Raw genomic sequence first — 9,670 nt, forward strand, 5'->3', positions numbered from 1 at the left:
GTGCGCGCTCCACACTCCGCACAAACACTTGGATATGCGCTTAATAATAGCAAACATTTATCTAGGTTACCGTTAGAGCGAGCGGCCATGCCAGACGGATAATCTTCTTCATGTTTAACTAATCAAATTCTGTTGCATTTTATTGCGCCAGTTTGAAAAGGACGGCTGAAACACTTAGCCTGCAGATAAACGCCCAACGCTGGTGTTTTTCTTTAAACAAATTCGTTTAGGCTTTAAAATAAATATTGTTTATGGGCTAATTAATGCCACAATAATTTGTTTATTTTATTGGCTACTTGTATTTTTCATTTCTGTTTTGCATTGAATACCATTGAATATTTGCATTGCATGCATTGAATATTTGCTGTGCACCGCAATACCATCCTCCCATAGAAAGACACGTTAAGAGCCACCTATTTTCTTTATAATAAAGGGTTTCTAAGGAAAACGCTTAACGTAATTAAATGCATTGCGTTCATATTCTTTATCACTGAAGCTTTTTCTTTATTATAAGGGTGTATTATTCCATTAAAAAAGGACTGTTTATAAGGTGACAATCCGTTATACATCTTGAAGATTTTTGTATTGTATTGTATCTTCTGTTATAAAGACGAAGATTGACATTTCGTTAATTAAACAAAATAAGAACACAATGTTGTAAAATGTTCTGTTGTGTTTTGACTACTTATATCTCTAGGTAATGAAGCCTATTAACAAAAATAAATCTTATATATAATAAATTATATATATAAAAAAACTTTAAAAAAAGGGCCTCATTGATTAATTTTGAATGATTGGGGGCTGCTACTATTTGCTTAAGCTTTTTGAACGTGTGATAAAGGCGCGATAGGCTGTAGGCTACATTTTATGTGGATAAAGGCATATTTTGTACATGACTACACATGTCCTTATAAGGGCAAAAAATAGATGTCGTTTTAACGACATAACATCTCGTTATTACGAGAAAAAGATGTCGTTTTAACGACATAAGATCTCGTTATTACGAGAAAAGATGTCGTTAAAACGACATAAGATCTCGTTATTACGACATAATTGAGGGGGGAAAATAATATGTATGTGGCAGCAATGCGTCACCGTAATTATCAGTAGCCTAATTCAAAAATTTAATCGTTCAAAAAAAAGTATCAGACATTTATGTCAATTCGATTCAGAGATGAATACTAATGTTGTTCACCAGAGGGAGCCACATGATAGCAAATACTTTAAGATCACAGTTAATAATAATAATTCAGTAATAATGCTAACTTTGTTTTAAATGGTTGATATAAAAACTTTTAGATTGTTCTATTTATTCAGATATACAGAAAAAGAAATGTACATATAATGAATATGTAATATAGTGCAAAAAGTTATTTTCTAGAATTGTCTAATGAGTTAATTATTATTATTTACAATTATCAGAGAGGGGCACAATACATTTTGAGACAAAAGGGGCAGGGGGTTGCATTCTATGCATTATACATTCTAATTGTATCAACGTCTTTAGAATGCCAAGGAAATAAAGGATAAAAAAAACAAAAAAAAACAAAAAAAAAACAAGGAACTCTCTTTTTTTTGTGTGTGCCCTTTTTGGTCCATCCGCCCCTGCCCCTGAGGTCTGTGCACGCCACTGTTGTTCATTTATTAATGTCGATATCGTTCATTTCACTTAATGCCAGGGGCGTAAGAAACAATGTGAAATGCAAAGCCCTTTTTTTGTTTGTTAAAAACCAAGGATTTGATTTTTGTGTTTTTCAAGAAACCCATTCCAAGCAGGATGATGCTAAATTTTGGAGGTCCCAGTGGGGCAATGATATCTGGATGTCTCACGGTACAGAGCAATCAGCAGGTGTTGCCATTTTGAAAAATAAGTTTGCTGGTGAAATACTACACCTTGTCAGTGACCCCAAGGGTAATTTCTTTTGTTAGTGGTTTTACTTGGCCAAACCACCACAGTTCTTTGAAATGTGTATGGGTATAATTCTTCTAAGGAAAATACCACCTTAATTGATATGATTAGCGATAATATACAGTACTGGATAAATAAATACCCCAATGCTGCATGGTATTATTTTGGGTGGGGATTTTAATATGGTATTAAATGGTGATTTGGATAGGTTTCCTTCCAGAGCTGCTTCTGTAAGATGATGCGATTTAATGTTGTTGACATATGGAGAGAAACATATCCACAGCTGAGACTCTATACCTGGAGCAGCAAGGACCACTCTAAGCAGTCTCGAATAGATTATTGGCTTATTTCCCAAAACAGGGAAATGCTGTCTCTCATAAAGTTAGTCTCTCAGCATCCCTTGATTTCAGATCAACTCCTTCTTATTGGAAACGGAACAATTCTCTTCTCCTGTATAAAGATGTTAAAAAGAATATTACATTATTGATTGAGCCATATTGGAAAAGAGCATTAGCGTTAGATTAATATTGTTGCCAGTGGGAGCTGTTGAAGTTTGAAATCAGTAAATATTTCAGAAAATTTGGTTGTAACTTAGACAAACTTAAAAGAGCAGAAGAAAATAAGGTGGTGTCTAAAATTGCAATACTTTCTTCTAAACCCCCAGAGCTGCTTTCTGAATCTGATATGCTTGAGTATGCTGAACTGCAATGTAAATTAAATGAGCTGTACACTTAGCGCAGGGTGCTTATATAAGATCTAGAAAAAAAATGGATAGAGGAAGGAGAATGTAACACAGCATATTTTTTCAGATTAGAAAAGAGTCGTTTAAGAACCTCATTAATTGAATCTCTAGATATTGATGGGACAGTGACTAATAACCCTCAAGAAATTGCTTGACTTTTACTGTAATCTTTACCATAAAAATTATTCTGAAGAGGCATAATGTACTTTTCTTGAATCTGTTAAAAATTGCAAGACTATTTTGGGTAATGATAGAAACCTCTGCGATAGTGAAATTCCTTTATTAGAAGTTAATGACTCAATTATAGAACTTAAAAACAATAAATCACCCGGAACTGACGGGCTTATCGCAGAGTTCTACAACCGTAGTTTTCTAAAGAATTATCACCTTTTTTACTTAAGATCTTTGAAGAAAGCATACAGAATGAGACTCTCCTCCCAACTCTCACTGAAGGTTTAATTACTTTAATCCCGAAACCCAAGAAAGATTTACTTTTAATTGACAATTGGCGTCCTGTATCTCTGCTCAACAATGATTAACCCCGCGGTTAAATAAAAGGGAATTAAGTTTAATTTATTCACAATTTATTAACATCTTATTTTCCTAATAAAGGTTGAAAAGTGAAGTATAAAAGTGATTTAAGAAAAAAAAAGTCGAAGTTTTCAGTTATTTAGTTGATTGGTGATTGACCAATGAGAGCGCTCCGTCATCACGCGCCTGCGTAACGAGGAGAGAGCGTTGGGTGCTCCAGCACCTGCCCTTTTGCCCCTTGGTGCAATGCCCTTTTGTCAAGGCAAAATTTCCTCTCCTTTTTTTTAAATTAAAGGCCCTTTTGTGGATGCCTGCCCAATCTAACTATTAGTAAAATTAATGAATAATAATTTAGCCGTAAATAAAATGACCCACATGATGACCTTTCACCTTACGAACTCATCCGGGATGATTCCTCACGCTGCAGTGCACGGGCATTTTTTAATTTCGCGCGGCTACGCGCACTACCACAGGATATCTTCAACTCTGCGGCTGCTGGTAAGGTGTTTCATTCTCAGCGAAGTGCTTTTGATGTTTGTTTACTTATTATTATTATTTTGCAAGAACGACGTGAAGAGAGCATGCAGACAGAGATGTTGTTTATATTGCTGTGTGTAGGCTGTGTAGAAGTAACGTTAGTTTGCTGTTTGAGAGAGACAAGTTTCAGAGGGTCTGGTCTTTTTATGTTATTTGACTAAAAACTATTATTTATACTTTAAACTATTGTTATTATTTCTACAGTATTAATAAAAAAAAAAACGTAGAGTGCCTTAAAAATTATTATCACAACACTGGTAAGGCTTACCAGTATCTTATGTTTTGTGTGCAGCAGCCTCTGTGAACATCTCCCCTAACAGCCTGGGCAGAGTCTGCAGCTTTACAGCAGGTCAGTGAGCTAGTGAGCCAGTTCCAAACACTGTCAGCTATCTTTACATCTTGTCATGGTCACATAAAAATTGTTTAATCAGCTAATATATCTCCTATATGTTTGTTTTAATGTCTACAGTCTCAGATCAACTCCAGCAGTATCAGCATCATCATCATCAGCAGCAGCAACAGCAAAGGCAGCAAACTCACTTAAGGACTTTAGTAAGAATTTACCAGAACAGGTACCACATTAATGTTAAAAATCTTGTAAAGTATTAATTGCTGTATTTTTTCTGTTTGCTTTGTTTTTATTTTCATTGTATAAATGTAACTCTTGTATTTTTGTAAATCAGTTTATGCCATGAAAGTAGCCACAGATGCTGACATGGCATTAAATAAAACTATACTGTACTGAACGAAACATGGGCCACGTTGATTTTGTCCTACACAGTTTACTATTACAGCTGTTCTTTATTATTCTGTTTAACAGAGAAGAAAAAATCCATCAGGTTGGGACAACTTAAGATACTTCAGTTTCTAATCCCAGAGTTATTAATAGGTGCACATACATTTTTTTTTTTACTCTTAAACTTAAAATTAGTCTTTTCTGTTCTGTTTCTTTTTCAAAACTGCATCAATGCATTTGCTGCCGTATCGATACAGAATCATCCATATTGATATATTGCTGTATTGATATTTTGAGCACAGCCCTATTTAAAGCCTTGTTCCATGTGCCCCCTTTTATACTTTGAGCACCTGCCCCTCCAGAGGTCTCTGCACGGCCCTGCCGCGTGGTTATTCCTTGTTCAATTTAGTTCACCACCAGCGCCATTGTTGGTCACATGCGCCTGTGTGAGAGAAAAAGACGATTGTTTTAGAGGTAAAAGAGTATTATATATATATATATATATATATATATATATATATATTTGTATGTTTAATTGTTTATTTTGATTATTTCGATCTTTGATGTTAAATTATTTTTGAATTCACTAAATGAATGCTCTGGTCTGTGATCAAGCCAGGTTTTTTTTCTTTGTGTTTCTATTTCTTTCTTTCTTTCTTTTTCTTGGTTCTACGGATTGTGATACTCCTGTGATCTTCTGTGACATCCTGTGAAACTTCACGTTTGATGGCGAGCCACCCAAATCTGCTACAGAGAAAGGAGGACAACAAATCATAAAGAAGAGGATAATATCCTTTCTTTCATTCACCAGTCTTGCTTTAAATAAGACATTCACTATCTAGAGAACTATTAAGTTCCCTTTCAGGATTGACTTGACAAATACGAGGACTGAGAAGAAACTGATCAGTACTTTGCAGAACATTGAACTCTTGATGGTGTATGGTTACCCATTGCCAAATTTGATTGATATTGAGGTCCTTATTCATTTAAACAGCAGTGATATTTTGAGAGAAAAGACACTTTGTTTATTTATTTATTTTTGTTTTTTATTTCATTTCATTTTGACATTGAAATGATCGGTCTGTATTTTTTGGGGGGTGAGAGAAGAGTGCACTCAAGGAAAAATGTTCATGGTTGATCATTATTGTGTATTGTTTGTATGATATTGTAATTAACTTTCTTTTCTTTTGTTTATTATTTTCACTTTATATCAAATTACATTCCAGTTCAAATCTAACTCGTGTCTGTCTGTTGTTTCTCACCACAACCCGCTTCCTCCTTTACGAACTCTAAATCTTCTGCTAAATCTATTTGCACCAACAGCAATTAATTTAATAATTAATTACCAAATTCTGTTGACACCTGTTGCATGGCTCTTATATTTGCTAAAAGACTAAAATCGGCAATGAGTTCTGTAATAGATGAGACACAATCTGGTTTTATGAATAAAAGACATATTGTTAATAATATAAGATTGGTTCTTTAGATTCTTCAGAATTGATACAGGCGTACAGCTTCATTATTTTTTTTATTTTTTTTTATTTCTATAAGGTGTTTGATTCTTTAGAGCACCAATTTATTATTAAGTCATTACATAGATTTGGTTTTGGAGATATGTTCTGCAAAGTAATTAAAACCCTTTACAATAATGGAATTAATGTTGGATTAAATTAAAGAATGGCACTAGTTTATCTAGAGGAGTCAGACAAGGGTGTCCCGTTTCTCCCTAATTATTTCTACTTTGTGTGCAGCTACTCTCAACGTTTATCTGTGAAAGCGGTATTCAGGGTATCCGTATATAGCAGATCAAGAAGTTATTATTAGCCAATTAGCAGATGACACTGCCTTATTTCTAAGAGATGCTTCCTAAATCCCTATAGTAATTGATTATATAAAACTGTTCTATAAAGCTTCAGGACTTAATTTAAACATAAATAATTGTGAGTTAATATCTATTAAAGATTGCACCGCACCCTCTTTTTATAATATTCCAGTTAGATCTAAAGTTACATATTTAGGCATCGTGATCACTAAAAATCAAGATAATAGTACCTTGAACTTTGACCCTGTTATAATAAAAGCCCAAAGAAGATTGAATGCATGGTTGCAGAGAGACTTGACCTTGAGAGGCAGAGCACTGCTTGCTAAGGCTGAGGGAATCTCCAGGTGAACATCTGCTGCACTCTCTCTCTGGATGTGGACAACAAAATGTGTAGGACAGTCGATAAAACCCTCTTCAATTTTATTTGGAAAAACAAAATACATTATGTTAAGAAGTACATTATGTTAAAATCAATTTTCTTGATTTCTCATCTCTGAACACTTTCAAAATGAATTGGATTCGACCGTTTTTGTGTAATCCAAATTCAATTTGGGATTTTATCCCTAATTACTTATTTTCCAAATTAGGTGGTCCCCCTGTCCTATTGATCTGTAATTATAATATTGCTAGAATCCCTTACAATTTATCCAAGTTCCATAAGCAAGCATTACTTGCATGGTCTTTCATTTTTAAGCACAACTTTTCCCCTCACCGGTACTTTATTTGGAACAACCGGGAAATTGCATATAAGAATAAGTCTTTGTTTAGTAATTGGTTTGAGAAACAAATTTTGACTGTTTCTCAGTTGTTAAATTCAGAAGGTGTTACTTTAAATTATGAAGAATTTTTATGTAAATTAAATTTCCCAGTAACTCCCAAGGAATTTTCCATTGTAATGGACGCTGTTCCTAAAGGAGTTGTTTATGCTTCTAAGAAAGTCTGTTAGATCATCTAACACTTTACCTATTTCTTTAGACCCATTTGAACTCCCAGTAGGAAAACTGTGCTTTTTGTCACATCCTTCATCACGTATTATTATAGAATTAAATCTCTCTTTCAAAAGGACCTTGTAACAATTCCAAATGTGGCGTCATATTGGATGAATTTGGTTGACCATATTGATTGGAAAAAAGTATGGACTCTGCCTTTGAAATACATAATAACTAACAAGGTTAGAGAAATTTCATTCAAATTATTACACAAATCTTACCCTGCTAAAGCTCTTTCGAAAAGGTTTAAGTCAGATGTTGTTCTTTCTGTGGTGCCCCTGATGAAACTGCTCCTCATATCTTCTGGGATTGTCCTCACACACAACTATTTTGGGACGAATTTTCTCATTTTATCAACTGCAATGTGCTTCCTGGTTTCTCTTTTGTTTTTTAAGGATGTAATGTTTTGCTTCTTTAATATACAAAAAGCTACAATTAATGAATACTTTATTATTAATCTGTTATTGCTCCTTGTAAATTCTCACTTCAAAATCCTTTACTCATTGTTTTTAGGAGAGGTCCAACAGTACATCCAACATATCTCATCATCCAAGAATCTTAAAGCTCTTAAGACAATAACCTTGTTTCAACTTTTTAATTTATTTCATTAAAGTTTTCTGTTCTGTTTTTCTATGTATATATAGGCCCATGTATAAATTATGGATTTTATTATCATTTAATTGTATGTAACATTTTTGCTATGTAGGCTACTTGTATTTTTGATACCTTGGCATTAAAAAGTAAATAAAAATAAGGTGGATGGAGGACCTGCCCCTCCTGAACAATACAGAATGTTTAACATATAAAGAGACGAGTGTTTGGAAAATGCTGAGGTGCAATAGGTGATTGTCTACAAACATTTTTTTTTTTATTATGCTGGTTGAAAGTCTCCTCATATCCTGATAGCAATCACAATGTTAAGCGGTCTAACACACATACCATTTCTCAAAATCAGGTACGCCAATATGGTTTATATCAAATATTATTTATTGAACAATAATAGTTAATTATACAAGAATACAAAGTTTGTAGAATGGCAAGGCAAGTTTATTTATATAACACATTTCATACACTATGGCAATTCAAAGTGCTTCACATTGAGAGGAATAAAAATAATCACAAAATAAAAGCAAGGAAAATAAAAGCAAACAGTTATTCAAAAGCTTTACATAGAAAGCAATTATAATAATCACACTATAGCAATTTATAGCGCTTTGCATAGAAAATAGACACAAAATAAAAGCAGTGGAAATTAAAACAGTTATAAAAGGAATTAAAAGAGATAAAAATGAATTCAAGTAAAATGAATTAAAATAGTAAATAAACACCGGTGTATCTTAGTTTGACTCTGAGATTTCCCCATGACGGTCAGTATTCTTCTGTGGATTTTTCATATACCGTGGATTATCTGAGCCCACCAGATTAGTAATCTGTACCAATCAGCAGATATGCTTGGTGTTAAAGATATAGCCTTCATAAATAGTACACTAGTGTTCTCATTTAAGCATCTCTTCTTGACACAGATCTAGCTTTGTATATGACTACCCAGTGAATATTAGTTTCTGTTTCTTTCAATTCCGAGGGCGTTTTAACTCCTACGGTGGCCGTATTATTCCAAGATTAACATGGCTTCCAGTTCGACTTCGTCTTTTAATGCAGCATCCAAATGTTTATATGTGTGTTTGGGATGTTTAAAAAAAATAAAAATAAAAATAAATCATTAATATATCATAGAGTTGACTGTTGTGGTGGTGATTAGACGAGATCTGTGGTGACATCACAATCGTACTGCATTGTGGGACATATAGGTGCCTGAAGTGTACATTTGAAGTAGACTCGCTCCCTCGGTCAAAATCGAGGAAACGAGGGTCTGTCTATATAAACTGGTGGTCCCTCGTCCACTTCACGAAGTGGAACGCACTTCAAAATGGCGGCAGGGATTCCCCCGAGGGGAAGTGCTTAGGGAAGTTCGCAAGTGCGTGTCTTAAAGTGGACTGGAACGCAGCACATGAGTGTTCCTTCAAGTGATGAGGTTACTTTAGAAAACTATTACAAAGTGCATTTAGTTATTTAGTCAGTTAACATGTAGGTTATGACCTCTATGTAAAATTAATAATAGTTTTATGTTTTCGTTATTTTGGTACCATTTCATTGCTAATATCAGCTATCCCAAACGAATGCAAACTAATGTTAGTAAAGTATCAGTGCTATCGTTATTCTGTATATTGAACGAGATTAATAGTGTAAGGCAATGTTTACAGCGTAGGCTACATCATTTTCTCCGTGAGCAGAGTCAGAGATCAGTTGATGCGACGGATGTGCGAGGGAAAGCTAAAGGTAGAGGGAAAGGCAAAGGAAAACTAAAAAACAAAGCCAGTGCAAGTGACTCTGCTACATGCATAGA

General features: G+C 34.2%; 1 long non-coding RNA gene across 1 annotated transcript; it reads left to right on the forward strand.

Annotated features, from left to right (window-relative positions):
• Positions 1–3,617: 3,617 nt before the first annotated feature.
• On the forward strand, positions 3,618–4,924 carry LOC309478389. The gene is made up of 3 exons (XR_014198962.1): positions 3,618–3,680; positions 4,012–4,068; positions 4,189–4,924. It is a non-coding gene; the product is annotated as an uncharacterized lncRNA (long non-coding RNA).
• The last annotated feature ends 4,746 nt before the right edge of the window (positions 4,925–9,670 follow it).

Source organism: Leuciscus leuciscus (assembly GCF_965113295.1).
Source record: "Leuciscus leuciscus genome assembly, chromosome: 16".
Lineage (NCBI taxonomy): Eukaryota > Metazoa > Chordata > Actinopteri > Cypriniformes > Leuciscidae > Leuciscus > Leuciscus leuciscus.